At 36.3% G+C, this 17,950-nt stretch overlaps 1 protein-coding gene across 6 annotated transcripts in view; it reads right to left on the reverse strand.

Annotated features, from left to right (window-relative positions):
• SOX6 (SRY-box transcription factor 6) overlaps positions 1–17,950 on the reverse strand; it is a 366,925-nt gene that overhangs the window by 324,192 nt on the left and 24,783 nt on the right. For 2 of the 6 annotated variants that reach the window (XM_062000289.1, XM_062000281.1), the window contains exon 4: positions 8,245–8,357. The exons of the other annotated variants lie outside the window; for them this stretch is intronic. The gene's annotated coding sequence lies outside the window, so the exon portion shown is untranslated. The remainder of the gene's footprint in view (positions 1–8,244; positions 8,358–17,950) is intronic. 6 annotated transcript variants of the gene reach the window in all.

Consider the following 17,950-nt stretch of genomic DNA (forward strand, 5'->3'; position numbering starts at 1 on the left):
TTATCCTTTCAGGTATTTTGTTGCTAACTACTACCTTGCTTACAAATAATCCACATTCTTTCCAACTAAGAGCATTAAGGTAGTAATGCAGGTTGCAACTATGTTCAAGACATCTTTGTTCTCAGGGCTGTGTAAATTACCGTAATGGGTCTTAAAAGTGTTCAGTTCTATGAGGGCATGCATTTGGAAAATAACAGTAGACACATTATTCAGCGTGAATAAATACGATCCCTCAAAGAAATCTATCAAACCCTTGGGACTGCCCCGAATTCACAGGAAAGCATGACTATTTTTGAAACGTGGGGTTAAAACCGGGCTGTACTTGATTTATCACAGACAACAATGATTTTAATGGATTTTATACTTGATTCTATCATTCTAATGAGGCAATGAGCCTCTTAGAAATTTTCAGAACTTGGCTGAATTATCAATACCTAATAATGCACTGCAAAGTCTGACACTACTATTACTACTCATGCCAACAATATACTGTGCTTCTATGTAACCTTATCTTACAAGACAAAATATTTCTAAACACTGTAGCTAGGTGATATATTTTCATCTGTACAGAATGCCAGCATAAAGGTTGTGGAAATTTCAAACTATAATTTGAGGATCTAGGAGGGAGATCAATCAATACACATTTCTAATACTGATACCCTATACTAGGGTCATTTGTGCAATTAAGCAACACCTTAATGGAAAGTCACTTCCTTAAAAATCAAGGAACAAGATTTTACTCAGTAAGATGAGAGAAAGCAGAATTCCAGTCTAAGCCATGTAGAGCTTTGCAAAAATCTGTAAAAATACTATTAAAATATTTTAAATTTTTTAAGTATTAAAAAATACATTACTCTCAGAAGGCAGATAAATCATCTCTGTGACCATGCTGACTCCAATTTTAACATGAACTAATCAGAAGTTGCTTAAGTGCATGTACAAAAATTAAGAGATAATTATATAAAAAAAAAATTACAATCTGGCTCAATGCCAACAGGAGAGTCGTCCATCAATCATACATGATACTCTTTTTGATACATCTCCCTACTTGGAAAAGCAGCTCTGTTCTATAGCAAGTCCCAAAAATCTTTAAAACCTGGCTCCTGCAGACACAATAAGAGGGTCTGAAAATGTAACCAATTAAGCCCTTCTGGTTTTGTTCACTGTTGTATGACAACATAAGAAGCAAGATTCTCACAGTTTATAAAACTCAAATTTCATGGTTGCACCAGTCTAATCCTACAAAAGTCAAAGAAGGTGCATGATATGTGACGGATGGCTATATTCAGCTTCATTATCTTAACTATGCCTCACCCAAGATGTGTCTCAACAAGCTGATACTGTAATCACACTACAGTCAATAGTGAAACTTCCAATAACTTCAATTACAACCAAAAACTAGAGTTTCAGATATGTGCAATAATTTTCTTGTATAAAAATCAGAAGTAAATACTAGATTCTCTGACATTTCTAGGATTTAGCAAGCATATCATCCAAATGCAAGACTCATTCAAATAAAATCCTTTGTAATTACAGCACACAAACTAAAAGTTGAATTTTAATAACGCAGAGGCAAATTGATCAACACTTCAAACCTGAATGACTTACTTTATGAAATCAAGCAATATTGCAAGAGGTATAAAATTAGCTGTGTGACCTGCTACTTAATGTTTTGGTTTCTTTACTCTTTAAACATGGCCTGTCCAAATTCCTATGATGGGAAAATATTCTAGAAGAACAGGCCACTGTTGAGCCATCTCAGACTAGATGCAGAAAATAAATATCACTGTTCCATACGTGAACTCAAAATGTAGGATATACTCAGATTGTAAGAGAATTATACATTAGTAGCATACTGTGCAAACTGAGCATGCTGGAAAAATACCAAGCTGCTCAAACAAAACCAGTATTGTTCATAATGTAGTTTTTCCACTTTGGAAACATAATTTGGCACCTTTATATTAGGCCCAAGTATTCTGAGTTTCAGATACTCCTACAAATAAGTGGGTTTTGTTCAGCTATATGCAAAGAAATAGACAGCTATTTCTTCTCTATATCTGAAAATAACTTGTCTCTCCCGAGAAAAAGTATGCCGCTAGAGAGGTTGGTAATTAAGGCTTTGGAGTTTGCCATCCATTAAAACTTGGTGATCCCACCCAAAGCGCTTCATCATCAGAACCATCTGGTGTTCTTTCTGCACAATTACCAAAATACAGAACATATTTTGACTTGGCACTTGCATTTGGTAGACACTTTAGTCATTTTATAAGCAACAAGACAGCGTCTTGCCAAAGCACGGCCTTGAAAGGAAATTTCAACACACCAGCATATGACTTCTATCCTAGGAAGCCCTACCAGAAAAAAGAAAAAAACGTCTTCACCTTCAGCTAGGGTCTTCACACTCACATACAAGATTCATTATTCTGTGCTTTCTCTATATGTTAATAATTCAGAGCATTATCTAACGGGTTAAAGGTAAACAGAGTAGCCTGTAGTTAGACCGTTTATTTGAAGATGTTTGTCTCTGAAATCAAGCTAAGGATCCACCAGATATTAAACTATTAGAAGTAAAAGGAATCAAAGCAATATCAAGAATATTTCACATCACATTCTCCCATCACATTTTTTTTCAGTGTCTCCACATACAGAAATAACATGAGCACAGCTCATAGAAATATAGAAAAGTCTAAAAAACAAAGGGAGAAGACAGGGAAATGTCCCTCACCTACAATCATCCCATATACAAAATAATGCAAACGTATTGGAACATAAACTCTAAGGAATTCATTTTAAATATCATAGGTGGAAAAATATACTACTCTCAGAGACTTCTAATTATGGAACATAGATAGTATTAGTCTGGTTGATGTCAAAATGAATCAACTGCTCTGAAATTTGTAAAAATATATAAAAAAAAAAAAATAAGAGGCAAATATTTTTAAAGTAGGACAGCATAGAAAATATATCCCAAATGACAACTCCAAGTTCCATATAAAAAAAATAAGCTGCCACGGTCCATACGGTGTGGAAATCTTTAAAATACCACAATAATAAATAAACTAGAAAACACAAGTTTTCAAGTGGAAATAGGCCACCCAGGGAGCTGGTGGAGTCACCATCCCTAGAGACATTTAAAAGATATCAAGTCAATAAAGTGCTGAGGGACATGGTTTAGTGACGAGCTTGGCAGTGTGAGGGTAGTGGTTGGACACAATGGTCTTAAAGGTCCTTTCCAACTGAAACAATTCTATGATCCTACGATTCTAAATTGTAATGATCCTATCAGGACATGGATTTGTACACATCAAAATTTACATAGACATGACTTGGACTTTTATAGGAAAAGAATAACAGATAAGACAGTTGTAGACATGGAAAATTGAACAAAATTTTACCAAAAGATTAATGAGAAAATTATGTAAGAAATTTGGATGGAAATTAACAGTATTATTAACAGTAACTTCATAAGGTTAGTTCCTCAACAAAACAACATTCTAAAGAAACACGTCTCATATAATTATGACAGTAAGATGCAAAGAAGAGATTGATAAAATATATAATCATACAAAAATACAAAAATATATTTTCACGATAGTAAAAGGCAGTGGAACTAATGAAAGGGAGAAATTAGAAACAGTCAATTTGGTGAAGAGAGCTACGAGTACAATCTGAGGAATCACAGTCACGTTCATCCTTATTAGACAAGCCATCAGACAGACAAAATGTAAGATACGAGCAAGTAAACATTTGACTACATACAGAATCATTCTCTTTAATGACATTCAAAAAAGTATGTATGTCCTCTGTTGCCAAAAACCAACTGCATATTGCAGCCTTATTTTAATATAAGATTTCAGAACAAAATTCCTAACATCAGAGATGTGAAAAACAAAAAAGAGTTTACTTATTTCCTGCGGGTATTTTCCCTTTAATTTTATCATGGCTAACAATACTGTAAGTATCAAATTGTTAGCAAGTCATTTTCTCATATGTTTTGGGGATCAGCATGACTTTCTTCAGCCTTTACCAACCAGTAAAAGGAATTAACTACTTTCAGGGAGGATATTCACATTACTGACACATTACAAAAGCATTGTGGGATCTCTCTGTTATTTTAACTACTGTCATCACAGTGATATGTAACAACTACAATGTGATTATAAGACACCATTCCCAAAAGGACCGACCAAATCAAAATGCATAACAATTAAGAGAGAAATCATTCAACTTACACCTTAGAATCTTGAGTAACTGCTATAATATCAGAATAACTTTCACAGGGAAAGGTGCTGCTGCTTTCAGGTCAGTGGGATTAATAATTCGTTTAAATTTCACAGCATCTAGAAAAGGCCAAACACAATGGAGCAGATTCTCTTAATGTGTTACTTCAGTTTTATTGCACTTTAACTTCACAACAGCAGTGGCATCACACTTGCTATGAGACAAAGCAATTAGGTCTAATGTCTATATCTCATAAAAGAAAAAACATATATGACAGGTCCTTGCTTTATCTTTTCTAATAAAACTATCAGTTTACCATTTATAAAAGTGATATATTCTGGTATATTTTCAATGTACAATAAATTCATATTTTCTGTACAAGCAATAATATGAGATAGTAGCAGACCTAAATTCCTCGAGCACACTAGGACTGAGCTTCCAGCTCTGAAAAACAGACAGTTTTTACAAAGTATGTGAGCTAGTCATGAGCCTAGCATATGGTTGTTTCTACAATTGCGTTCCAATCAATGTGAAGAGAAGCTGATGGACATAAGCAGAGAAAGATTTATTGTCTGGTCCTATTCTTATCTACCTCAAATGGGAACAAGACCCAGTAGAGATGTCCCAAGTCCCCCCATCCACATATATATCCATTTCTATATGTTTTGGCCTTCACATCTGTGAATCAGAAAGCAGAATCAGCCCAGAAATAACTGCAGTCTGCTTTCACAGAAATATAATTTTCTTGTTATACCTTACTATAGTTACATATCTTGTAATCTTATTTTTCTCCCATCCTAAAAATCTGCATCACTTTTCTTTTGTGCTTCAAGATGAATTCTACCTTCAGCTGCAAACTAGGAGTTCCAACAAAAGCCACGGCGGTTGCACTCTGGTGTACGGCGAGACACTGAACACAGAGTTAATCATACCCTAGGTATTAACACACTTCTATAGTAATATAATACAGACAGTTTATGTTCTGATTTAAGAATTTAAAACTAATCATACGTAAAAGTGGGCCATTCAAGAAATAACGGCCAAATAAGTTGGAATTAGAGCTTATATGAACCACTCAATGCTTGTATTTGCATGAGCAAACTGGAAAAACTCAGTAAGCCAGCAAGGCTTGGGTGCAGAAGCTGACGCTCCAGAAGTGTTCACAATCCCCTCTCCTTTAAACAATTAAAATAATCCTGCCATTTAATGTCAAGAAATAGGAAAGGAGCAAAGAGGAAAAAGGAAGTAAAGGATAAGGAAAAAAATGCTTAACAGTGTAGCCCAGAAGAATAATTATTTTTCAGAGTTGTGTAAAAAATTATTCTCTTCTGTTTAATTCTGAATGCATCTGAAGATCCTCCTTCTCTAGTAATTAACTATAATATAAAATTCTATTAGAGAAGGTAAAAAAATTTCTAGACCTCAAATTAAAAAAGTTGAAGCCTGCCAATAACAAAATCTATTTATCCTATTCTAATATGCGTTTCTCCACTTCCCATAGACATATTAGGAAGCATTTCCATCACTTTCTGGCAGCAAAATATCTGTACTGAAGTAAATACGCCATTTTTCACTAAACTCAGTGTAGATATTTTCCTGGAATCTAGGACTGCAAGTCTGTAACATGCTAAATTAACCTAGAATATCATCAGTTGATCCATAGATGACCAGGTTACAGCCAGTCATATTAGTCTTAGCAAATTATTGTGTTGCTCATATTCTGATATCAACAATCTTTAGTTCATTTTTCCTAGCTACTTGGCTGTTAGAATGAAATTTTCATCAGTCCTTTTGATAAACAAAGGAAAAAACAGCTGATCTATGATATCTGTGACAGATCAACTGCTTTTGGGGGTATTATTTTAGTTGACTATGTAACTTCAAATTATAAAACATGTTTTTTCAATGGAAAAAATGAAAACTTGACTGTTTCCTTCAACTTTTAAAATCTACAGGGAGTCTACAAGCTCTATAAGTTCATTCTTCTTTTTTCCCTCCCCCCCCAAAAAATTCTCCCTGCTTTTTATGAACAGAAACTGCCCTTTGACTTTTCGATATCGATTTTGATACAGAACAAATATGACAGGATGAACAGAACTCTGTTCCTGCAAAAAGGCAGAAGACAATGCAGAAAAGCAGTTACACAGGGAATACTGAATATGCAAAAGAAAACGACAGCCAGTCTTTCAAGGAAAAGAATGCTGAAATAACCGTACAAAACTGCAGCAGGTATTTAAAAGTACATAAAGTAAATCTGTCCTTAAACAGGCCACTGATTTTGTAAGATTCTGTCTTGAGATTACCTTGATTTTCCTACAGATGGTTCAGAAAATTAGTTCTACTGAATCTCAAGTTTAACCCTAAAAATAAAAGAATATACAACTAATTTCTCACTGAAAATGTTGACGTTTCATACCTTACAAGCTGCTGGAAATATACGGAACAAATTCCTTGAACTTGCAAGCTAGGTAATAGCTATGAGGAGTAATCAACCAATAGCAAATGAATTCAACCACGCAATTTGAACATGGCTTTAAGGAGGGAAAAATATAACCTATTAAAATGAGAGAAAAAAAACCCCAAAACTGACACTAATGAAAAGAGCTGGGTTATGCAAGAGGCCTGAGAAATAGCAACAGTTGTGCATTTGGCCTGTTTGTGGCCCTTAGGCAGATTTTCACCCTATAAAAAAATTAATGGAAACTCACAAATTCAAGCAGACATAAAATACCTTTTCACAGATGCAGATATATAGAATATGACATCTCAATATCTGTTTAATTACAGAGGAGAGAGTATAGGGTATTTAACAAGTCAGAGAAAACAAAATCTTATCACAAGACTGTTCTTACTAAAAATCTGGGCTAGCCAGATGCTGCTACATAAATGGATAAGCCATTTGTGTATGCTACACAGTTTGAGATAGTCTGGAGGAAAAACAGGGTAGGTAGACCTGATTAGAAGCCATCACTAAGGACCTACAGCTTTGGTAGCTAGCAAAGCCCCACAACTTCTGTATGGGCTGCAAGAAGCAGTTAAGATGTATCACCGTGCATCCTCTGATTCAGTTCTTGCCATGAAAATTCATTTGCACAGTTCCTGGCAAGCCTACTGTTATTTGCAAAGCAAATCTCTACTAGTGTTGCTGCTGGGGAGAGTGAGAATGTGTGCAAGGTGAAGAATTTGACTCTACATCCTTAAACACATTTGATTAGACTTGTGCAAGTGATCTGCCTGAACTAACTACTCACCAAACCTGTGTAGCTTAAACATAAGTCAACAGCCTCAGCACACGAGAAGTACCCACATATGCAGATGTATCAGTGCTCTAAGCTAATTAATATCACCATAAGGTGTCCCTGGTTTTGCCCAATTTCACATATATCTGTACCATAACTGTCTTTTAATGTGGAATTTACTAAAGACATCTGAATTGTCCTTATTTATCAGAGCACATTGTGAATACTTAGAGAGCAGTTTAGGGGAAAGCAACCTGGGGGTCTTGGTGGACAGCAGGATGACCATGTGCCAGTAATGTGCCCTCGTGGTCAAGAAGGCCATTGGCATCCTGGAGTGTATTAGAAGGGCTGTGGTTAGTAGGTTGAGAGAGGTTCTCCTCCCCCTCTACTCTGCCCTCGTGAGACTGCATCAGGAATATTGTGTCCAGTTCATGAAGGACAGCTGCTGAAGAGAGTTCAGCACAGGGCCACAAAGATGATGAAGTGGAGCATCTCCCTTATGATGAAAGGCTGAGGGAGCTGCGGCTCTTCAGCTTGGAGGAGGCTGAGGGGTGACCTCATTAATGTTTACAAATACATAAAGGGTATGTGTCAGGAGGATGGAGTCAGGCTGTTCTCAGTGATCTCCAATGACAGGGCAAGGCACAATAGGTATAAGCTGGAACATAAGAGACTCCAAAGAAACACAAGGAAGAATTTCTTCACTCTGAGGGTGATGGAGCACTGGAACAGGCTGCATAGATGGGTTGTGGAGTCTCCTTCTCTGGAGACATTCAAAACCCACCTGGGCGAGTTCCTGTGTGACCTACTCTAGGTGGTCCTGCTCTGGCACAGGGGTTGGACTAGATGATTTCTCGAGGTCCCTTCCAGTCCTTCAGATTCTGTGATTCTGTGATACTCAAGAAAAAAAAACAAAAAAAAAAAGTGGTTTTTTTTCAGTAAAATAATGGTAATATATGGACAGGTAATGGCTCAAATCAAAAGGCTGACCTTTATTCTTTCAGTGGCAATAATACAAAAAATTATATTGCTGATAGCTCTCAAATACATCAGTGCTTTTTTTTCAGACCCAGTACGTATGATTTCTCCACCATAAAAACAGCAAGCAGAACACTTGTGAATTATGAAGGTCCTTCCTTTTTAAACAAATTTAGAAATTGTAATCATCCTTCACAGGTGAGATATTCTGTTTATTCTATGGAGAATCATTTCAGTCTAAATTAAACTCTTCAAATGGTTTTGATAATTGCTGCTATAAGGACACAACAGGGAAAAGATCTGGGAAGAGAATAACACGTGTTAGATGAATGGCTGACAGAAATATTTCTAGTATACAAAAACACTGAGTTTTTTTAACCAAATATCAGTATTATTTTTTCAAAGCATAAAAACTAGTGCTGCTTATCTGTCCTAAGTGAAAATGCCAATCTGCACTCTCCTCTTTAATTACCTTCAATATGTACTGAGTGCTTAAAACATAAATAAAAGACAGGTATTTTCAGCATTCAAAAAACTGAGTGGTAGCAAAGACATCTTCTAGCTACCAGACTGTCAGAAAATCCTGTCCATTCACCATTTAAAAATGAGGCTTTTTTGAGTGTCTTGACTTTGAATAACCAAACACATGGTAAAGAGAAAATGGCTTTTCTGTTAAAAATTTAATACATAAGTTCTGACAGATTGCTTAGAATCTAAGCAACTCAGAATCTAAATGAGATATTGAAAGGACAAAGTGACAAAAAGGAAAAACAAACAAACAAAAGGGAGGTTAAAAGAACAATATAAATCTCTGGCACTCTCCGTTTTTTCTAGCCTTATCCTCAAACCTCACAGACAGAAAGGACATAACCAAATAGATGCCTATCAAAAACTTGTGGAAAAGACTGTTTCATATCTTCCCCTCTTCTAAGCTGTCTCTAAATTCCTACTTGTTTAACAGTATGATTAAGAACACTTCTGCAAGCAGTCATGGATATTTCACAGAACTACACCTGAACTACTGAAAAACAGGCACGAGATATGCTAGTACAGATTTTTGTTTTCTAGTATAATATGGCTGTCAGTTCATGACTTAAGTCAACAGCAAATATTTTTAAAGAGAAAAGATTTCTCAAATCCAGATGACTTAAAAACAGCTGTGTGAGGCATGCTATAAACTGTCTTTTCAACCTACAACTTGCCCATGCCCATGCTAATACTCTCATTTCCAAGGAATACTGAATGATCCTTTACATACTGCTCAAGGTAAACTGTAGCAAAACTCTGTTTGTCAAGTGTCTTCTCTAGGAACCATTTGTCTTTCTTAATGACATTTGCTCTCCATAGCAATGTACCCCCTGGAGGCTTTCTTGCACATACCAAGCAGTCAATAAACAGGATGAAGAAGAGAGAGAGGACCAAGACAGGCTCATTTCACCTCCCTGGATGATGTTCCCATGGAGACTCTTTACAAAAGACAATGCAGCTCCAGGCTGCACTTGCACTATTTAGCCTCCTCAGTAACAAAGAGGTCTCACTGAAGCCAATGTCCTTGCAATTATAGTTGAAACAGGCATAGTAACAGAGATCAGATCCAGACACACAGGGTTTCTTCATGGCAGTGCTCACTGTGCTGCTGGTGCCATGAACTTTGCCAGGTTTATGGACAAGATTGAGAACTACTGTACAGTTTGGTCCCTATCCTCATCATTACAATAAGATAATGAGCCTGATGGCAGACTCAAAGTGGAAGAGCTGAACTGCAGCTTAGGGTTAGACTTAAGGCAAGAGAAGGAAGTGAGGAAGATGACCTGGGATGTCATCTACTCTTGCTAGTAGGTCAGTCGGTAGAGTATGGAGCTTCTGAAAGATAAGGGGTCCAACCTACAAAAGGGTCATAGGTCTAAAGTTACCATTGTACATAATTAGGCAATAAGAAGCTTATTATGTGCCTGATTGAGTACCTCATAATTAAGGGCTTGTTCCAAAGCCTGTTTAAGTCAATAGGAATCTTTCTATTGACTTCAAAGGGGCTTTTGATCAAGCCCTGCCTACTTAGTAGGATACTTCTCTCCCTGTGTCATAACTTAGCAGTTGCCATCAGGAAGCACTCAAACTGACAGTCTCATGGCTTAACCACAATGGTGCCGGTGAGAGGACACTTTCATTTAAAGACATTTGACCCCATTTTGTAACTCCATCTGGCTGCTGATTTTCAGTACCTGGGACATCTACTTGGTCAAAAGAGAAAAAATTCATTTATATGACTTGAGGGAAAGGGTAGTGCTGAGAGACCTCTTGTGTTAACTGGGTCTAATGTTCATTGACGTATGTACAACAGACTATTGGCACAGAATACAGAATGCACACACACATTTTTCAATCCAAACAAAAGAAGTGGAAGAATTACAAAGTTCCCTCTAATACACATAACACATTATTTATATAACTCCCTGACGACTAGGCAGTATCATATAATAACCATTTATACAGTTATACATTCATGCATACATATTAATTCTGAAAATGCAAACTGTGTGGCCACATTGTAACTTGTCACTGATAGATATTGTGGAAATCCCCCTTATTTCATGGATCATTGATCCAATGTGTAAATCCTTCTTAGCTTGCAAGTCATTGACCAGATAAACCATAAGGGCTCCAAAGGGAAAGAGCCTTTCTGGTCTGTCGAGCAAATTCAGCAGTAGCACGTGTACTTCAAATCCACATGCAAAAACCTCTTTGAAATTAGGGTCCTGATCCTGCAAATCCTTATGCCCATAACCTCTTAAGTTATTCCAATACAATTCTGATACCCTTATCAGGCACTCCTAGAAAAACAATTCTATTCACGTTAAATGTGTTTCCAGAATCAGGACCTAAATCCAATTGGAAGAATAATGTCTAGAAATAATTCAGCCTTTTAACTAGGAACTGCGTGAATCAGGTGGGGGGGGGGGGGGAAATGGAGTTTTTTTAATTAATAAGTGGGAAAACTTGCATCTATATATGCTGACTTTTTTAATTAGTGTACTCTCCTAACTTTCAAAACAGCTAATTGGAGTTCCACACCATCTTTAATACTATTAAAAATCATAGACTTTAAGTCAATTCTGCAAATTTCCTGCTATGATTCAACAGCTGGATGCCTTTGAAAAATGTATCTGATAGTAATACAGACGATACTGTCACAATAATATTTTGCCTTTTAAGCATTTTGTTAGATAACCTCTATTTTACTTCATTTCAGATCGGAGGTGAATACAAATTCAAACTACAAAAACACAAACATTATTTTCTGTGGTGCTGGCACACTGTTATTTTCCAGATCACCCTAACATGAGGTAACTATTATCGATTGTGAAAGCACAACAGGTGGGTCACATGAAAGGTCACATTAGTTTTGTTCACAGGGCCAAACAGAAGGTTTTCATTATCCTTAATAAAAACAGAAGCAAGTAATAAAATATATCATTGCAATAACATATCTCTCCATTCATTTGCAATAACCTCATACATTAGATCCTACCATTTCAAAATACTGCTCTTGGCTCCAGTAGCATGATTATTTTTGCGGTTGCTACTTAGAAAAATCATATGATAAATCATAGTTTGACTTGCAAACTTCCACACTGTTCCTTAGAACTCCTTTTTGAAATGTTTTTCGGGACAAATCGCCTCAAAGCACGAGTTCATTTAGAAATATTAAGCACTTTAAATGGTCAATAAGGTAGCAAAGATTTTTCATAATTCCTGTGATTAGTTTAATAGCAAATCATGGCACCTAGAACTAGTTAGACATCTTGCTCAAATCCTGATGGTAAATTAAAGTTCAGTCATAACTCAGGCATGTTGTAAAAAAGTCAAAACATATCAGATCATTTCACAAGTTTTCAGGACAAACTGGTTGACCAGCTCCGTTCCGCTTACAACATATATGTACATACACACACACACACACATCTGTGCTTGCATCAGTGCACCAGCATGGACAACAAAGGTTTAGAGTTCAAAGTAAATAATACATATTCTTGCATCTACTGAAAGTATTTTAATTTTGTCACTTAGATTTCTTACATGTATATCATCCCTCTTAAACACATTTCAATAAAAATTAAATAAGGTCTGTATTTTAAAAAACACCAGTCATGGTTAATATTTTCTGGTTCTTTCCAGATAACTAGATTTAATTCAAAATTTGCTTTCATTTATTTCTAAATAATGCCTAAGGACGAATGATAATCAGTAAGTTTGCTTTGCTCCCCTGCATTTCCTAACTAGATTGTTCTCCAATGCCTTCTTTTGCTGCTGTGCATCCCCATGTCAGGGTGAACATACCTGGGTATTACCTAGAATTGAAACCAAAAAGCATAAAAGAAATTGGTATTTGCCTAAAACATTATTTCCCAGAATAACATGGGCTATACGCATCAGTAGTAACAGTTAACAGTGCCTTCCCATTGATACAGCAACAAACAGAAGGCTTGGTCTTGAAAACAGTAACTTGTTATCAAAAAACAACATGTGTTATTGGAAACAGCAAGTGCATGGAACAATGTACAGCTATCTGTGAATGCAAAATAACCCTCCTAGAATGACTTCTGAATTTGGTTCCAAAAAATTGAGCTGCTTATCAGTCTGCCACCTAACTGTGCAAAGCTCATCGTGGGGCATGTTATGTCTGCAGAATGACTTGCATTCTGGCAGCATAGCAGCCACAGACAATGCAAGGCCCCATTCCCTGGAGATCCCCATTCCTACAAGTTCCAGGACTACGCATTTCTTTTCAGAGACACACCTGCTGGCACTTCTGACAGACTATTTTGTCATATGCTTCCTTAAAGCTTTAAAAAACTTTCTCAAAAAACCAAAACGCAATTTAACATTTTTTCACACCTTACTCCTCCCCCCTTACATCTTGATGTGCTAATATTAAAAATCCTAGAACACAAATCAGTAAATATATTTCCATGTTGAGTGAGGCAAAGGTGAAGAGGATCTCAAGTATTTCAAGTCAGGAAAAAACTTCTCCTCAGTTACAGTATATCTGATACAGCCACACGTTGTGTGGTATTCTCCAGTTTACAGGGTATGCCAAAATCTTTATCTATAAAGTGCTAAAGTAAAAGTAGTGGCAGGTAAATAACTCAGACATGAAAAAAATGCATCTTGAAAGCATACTTTGACCAAACAGAATGTGCTTTATTCTCTTTCTGCTTAAGCTAAAAATTCCTAGGAGTTACTGGAATTATTCCAATCAACTTAGATAACCAAATTTGTGTTTCACTTTTTGCTTAAATTCTTTGTGTGCTGCACCAAAAGCACTTTACAAAAAGAAATATCATTTAGAAAAAAAAAAAACACCTCTAATCTCTGTGAACTTTAGAATAAATTAGTACTTTTTGACAAATTATCTAAAAGCACAGTGATAGAGGGGTGCAAAGGCTTTCCTTTTGCCTCCCATATCCCTAAATGAATCTAATCTAAAACATGGTATGTAGCTGACATTTTGTAAAGAAAATCTAGTGTAAAAAAATAAAAACACTGGAGGAAAATTTTCACTGTCAATAACACGATTTATATCATTTACAAAAGGTCAGTCATTTCTGGACAATCTTTTGAAATATTTACAATATTCGCAATTCAGTTATTTGTACATTTTCCATGGTATTGGCACTAAAATGAATATTTAATTTCTTCAGTGCTTATATCAAAGCATTATCTACACATTAAAATGGAGGATCTATGTACAAACAGCTCCTAATCAGGTACAGCCACATCTGCACTACAGACTGTCCCTCTGAGAAGCCATAAGTTATTAGATTTTTTATAAGTATAGGGTGAATTAAAGCTGATGTTTTGTTAAGATTGGCATCTATAGTAGCTGTGTCTAAAATTTAAATGGTAAAGAAGCTGAAACAGGAGCACCTAAAGCAAGACTCCTGAATTCCTAATGTAGCCACCAAGTCAAAGGTGGTTTGATTTTGAGAATGTTTGGCAAACATCTCTTCCTCGCTGATTTTAAGGGCAAGCAGCTTTCAGAAGTCAAACAAATCCACTTCGAAGTGTCAGTGTGGATCAGAACTCTAACTTCAGACATTCCTACTCTGAAAACATCATCCCAGTGTCCATGGGATCGTTTCAGTAAGACTTCTCTAGCCCGGATTTGCAGCATATGATTGTTTTCTTTCCCCCCGAGACCTTGCCTGATCAATACATAGCATAGTGGACTCATTCTCGCCACCCATCCCAACTTTCCCTGTTTTCATACAGCAGTTTGCACACCTCTGTACTTCATATGTTTCTGATTTGATGCAAATTGGGGTTTTTGGCTCAGCTTTGAAACAAGTTGCTGTCTAACAACAAACGTAGTGCTTTTTCAGTATCAGACACATGCATGTGCCCATTCACACACACACTTTAATGTACATGTACTATACACCCCTATCTAGGCAGAAAGACCAACTCTCTTCAAAAATATATGCAAACAGATGATAAACACCTGTTGCATTCAGTCCTTCTGTAGTATATCAGATACAGACTGAAGTGCTTTTGCATTGTTCCTATTTATCTGTCCCATGTCACACTGAGAACTGCAGGCATAAATGGCTAGTTTCATAAATAAATGTTATTTTTCATCTAAAAAAGGAACTGACAGTTTGGACTAAAATTTCAAGAAGGTCATGGAAACCTGGAAGAAAGCCACTGCATTCTGCATTCAAAAACTGCAAAGCCAACCTTAATAAATGCATCCTCCTCCCTCTCCGGTATTGTTCTTAGGTCTCAATTACATGTTTTCAATAGCAATGAAGTACATGCTAAATGCAACAACTTTGGCTAGCAGGAGAGCCATCTATGAACAGTGACACCAAATCAGAGGCTTAGCCTTTGGATTTTACTTGTGTGATTAATCTGGATTGTCTATAATCTTGATAGCACTCATACACTTTTAATTAATACCACTAATGCAGGTAACATACCCATTGACTTGAGGAAATTTCAGACTTTGGTCAGTACAAGAAATTATGTTACATCCTGTGGATGATGAAAAAAAGGAAGGAAAAACCTTTGTACCTACCGAATTGAGCTGTTGTGATCTCAAATCAGTTGTTCTGCACGTACGGATATAATGACAGGAAAAAAAGTAATTATAATTAGGTGTCTATTTTGATTTTTCTCTTCATAGTATCCGTACTGAATGTCATTTGATTTTAACAAACTATAAAGTCATTTCAGGCAGGCACTGTATATCATTGCAGTTACCACTCTACTTGGAGTCGCTAGTTCATTTGAACAAAATTTTCATATGCAAGAATTTAAACTATTTTAGGGCTTAAAAAAAAAAAACAACCAAAAAAAACCCCACTTCAACAGTGTAGTGGTAATCCAAAAAGGCAAACAAAAGAATCCTTGCTCTGAGAAATGTAATAACTGGTTTTGAGGGATTAAAATAGAGAAAAAAAACATCAAAATAAAACAAAAAAACCACAGAAATCAGTGAGTTTCAGATCAATTAATAGTCCAATTTTGTAATTGGAGCTACTCTACAGTCAAGACATGAGCCCAAGAGAAGTCTTATTTGACTTTTAATAAGACTCCATGATGTGGCTAAGGGCTTGTAACATATAAAGAGGATATTCGTGAGGATCAAGTCCTTCATTTTCACCAGATGCCTATATCAAAATTAAATTTCTATGACTAAGATGCCCAGTTTACTACTTTTACTTGCCTGGAAATTTTCACTGACATCAGCTTCATTGGCAGCAACAGAGCTACTCTCACACTTCATCGTTACCAAGAAATTGATAAATTCTTATCAGGGTATAGTCATGTCACATCACTTCAGATATCTAGCATAAATGCCTAAATTAGGAGCCAGGGCTTTCTACACAGTTGTCGCATTCCCAGAATCATAAAAGCAACATAAATAAGAGATTATCTTTCTCTATGAATTGTATTGTAGACAGAATCATAGAATCATAGAACAGTAGTGGTTGGAAAGGACCTTCAGAGATCATCTAGTCCAACTCTCCTGTAGAAGCAGATTCACCTAGATCAGGTCGCACAGGAACGTGTCCAGGCAGGTCTTGAAGACCTCCAAGGAAGGAGACTCCACAACCCCTCTGGGCAGCCTGTGCCAGGGCTCCCTCACCCTCATAGTGAAATAGTTTTTTCTTATGTTTAAATGGAACTTTTTGTGTTCCAGCTTCATCCCATTACCCCTTGTCCTGTTGCTAATTACTATAGAAAAAAAGTTATGTCCCAACCTCCTGACACCCACCATTTAGAGATTCTTAAATATTAATACGATCTCCTCTCAGTCTCCTCTTCTCCAGACTAAACAGCCCCAGTTCCCGCAACCTTTCCTCATAGGAAAGATGTTCCATTCCCCTAATCATCTTGGTGGCCCTGTGCTATCCAGAAGTTCTCTGTTCCTCTTGAGCTGAGGAGCCCAGAACTGGACACAGTACTCCAGATGACGCCTCACCAGGGCAGAGTAGAGCGGAAGCAGAACCTCCCTCAAAAGGGAGGTTGTGTAAAACAACTAAGCTTATCCAGGAAAAAAAACAATCTCAGGTTAAATAAATTGAGTATTTCTATTAAAAGAACATTCAGAATACATGTAGATTTCAGGACATGTCTAAGAATTACACTTCAAGAGAAGTTAGTCTTGGAAAGTTTCAGGGAGTTTCAAATGCAGATTCTCATTTTAAGATGTTCAGATTATTACTGAAGATTCTCCACTGGAGAAATAAGTTAGGTAAAGGAAATTAATTTGATACTGATGAAACAGATTGCAATAATAAATCCATCAACCTAAGGAATGTTTTCCCAGAGGTAGCAGTAAAAGTCCAAATACTCTGTGGAACATTTAAATACATACTAAAGGCGATAAGGAAAAGATATTTTGGAATGGCAATGATAAAGAAGAAACATTTATATTCATAGTCGTAGAATATTTTAATAACTTCCGTTTGTTACAGTAGCTTATATGGGGGGGGGGGGAAGTCTCTTTAACAATAGTATCCAAATAGTAACAAAATAGTATTCAAGCTTATTGGAAACACAAACTACTTTCAATTTCATATGCATACAAAATGCTGTTGTTGGTACTATATACCTGGCTTTCTGCTAGCTACATCAAGAAATTGAAAACTTTCTGAGCTAGTACCTCCAAAGTCAGTACTGGAGCTTCTCCAGTTGTCCAAATCACATTCAACTCTTCTGTATTTCTGCATGCTTCACAAGCGTCACAAAATTGTACCTTAGTAACCTAGGTTCTCTCTAATTAATCCTTCTTTACATAGATCCAAAAATAAAAAATAGGATGACAGTATTATCTTCATCTCAACACCACTATTTTATATGCAGACATTGTTGAAACAAGACTGTTTCACAAACACAGCTTTAGAAGTTGCATAGTCATTTTTAAAAGTGTTAACATGGAAAGATGTAACGATATTTCCTATTTCTATGCTCTGATTGCTCAAGTTAAAGATTTTGCTTCTTTA

Source organism: Colius striatus, chromosome 7, assembly GCF_028858725.1.
Source record: "Colius striatus isolate bColStr4 chromosome 7, bColStr4.1.hap1, whole genome shotgun sequence".
NCBI classification, from domain to species: Eukaryota; Metazoa; Chordata; class Aves; order Coliiformes; family Coliidae; genus Colius; species Colius striatus.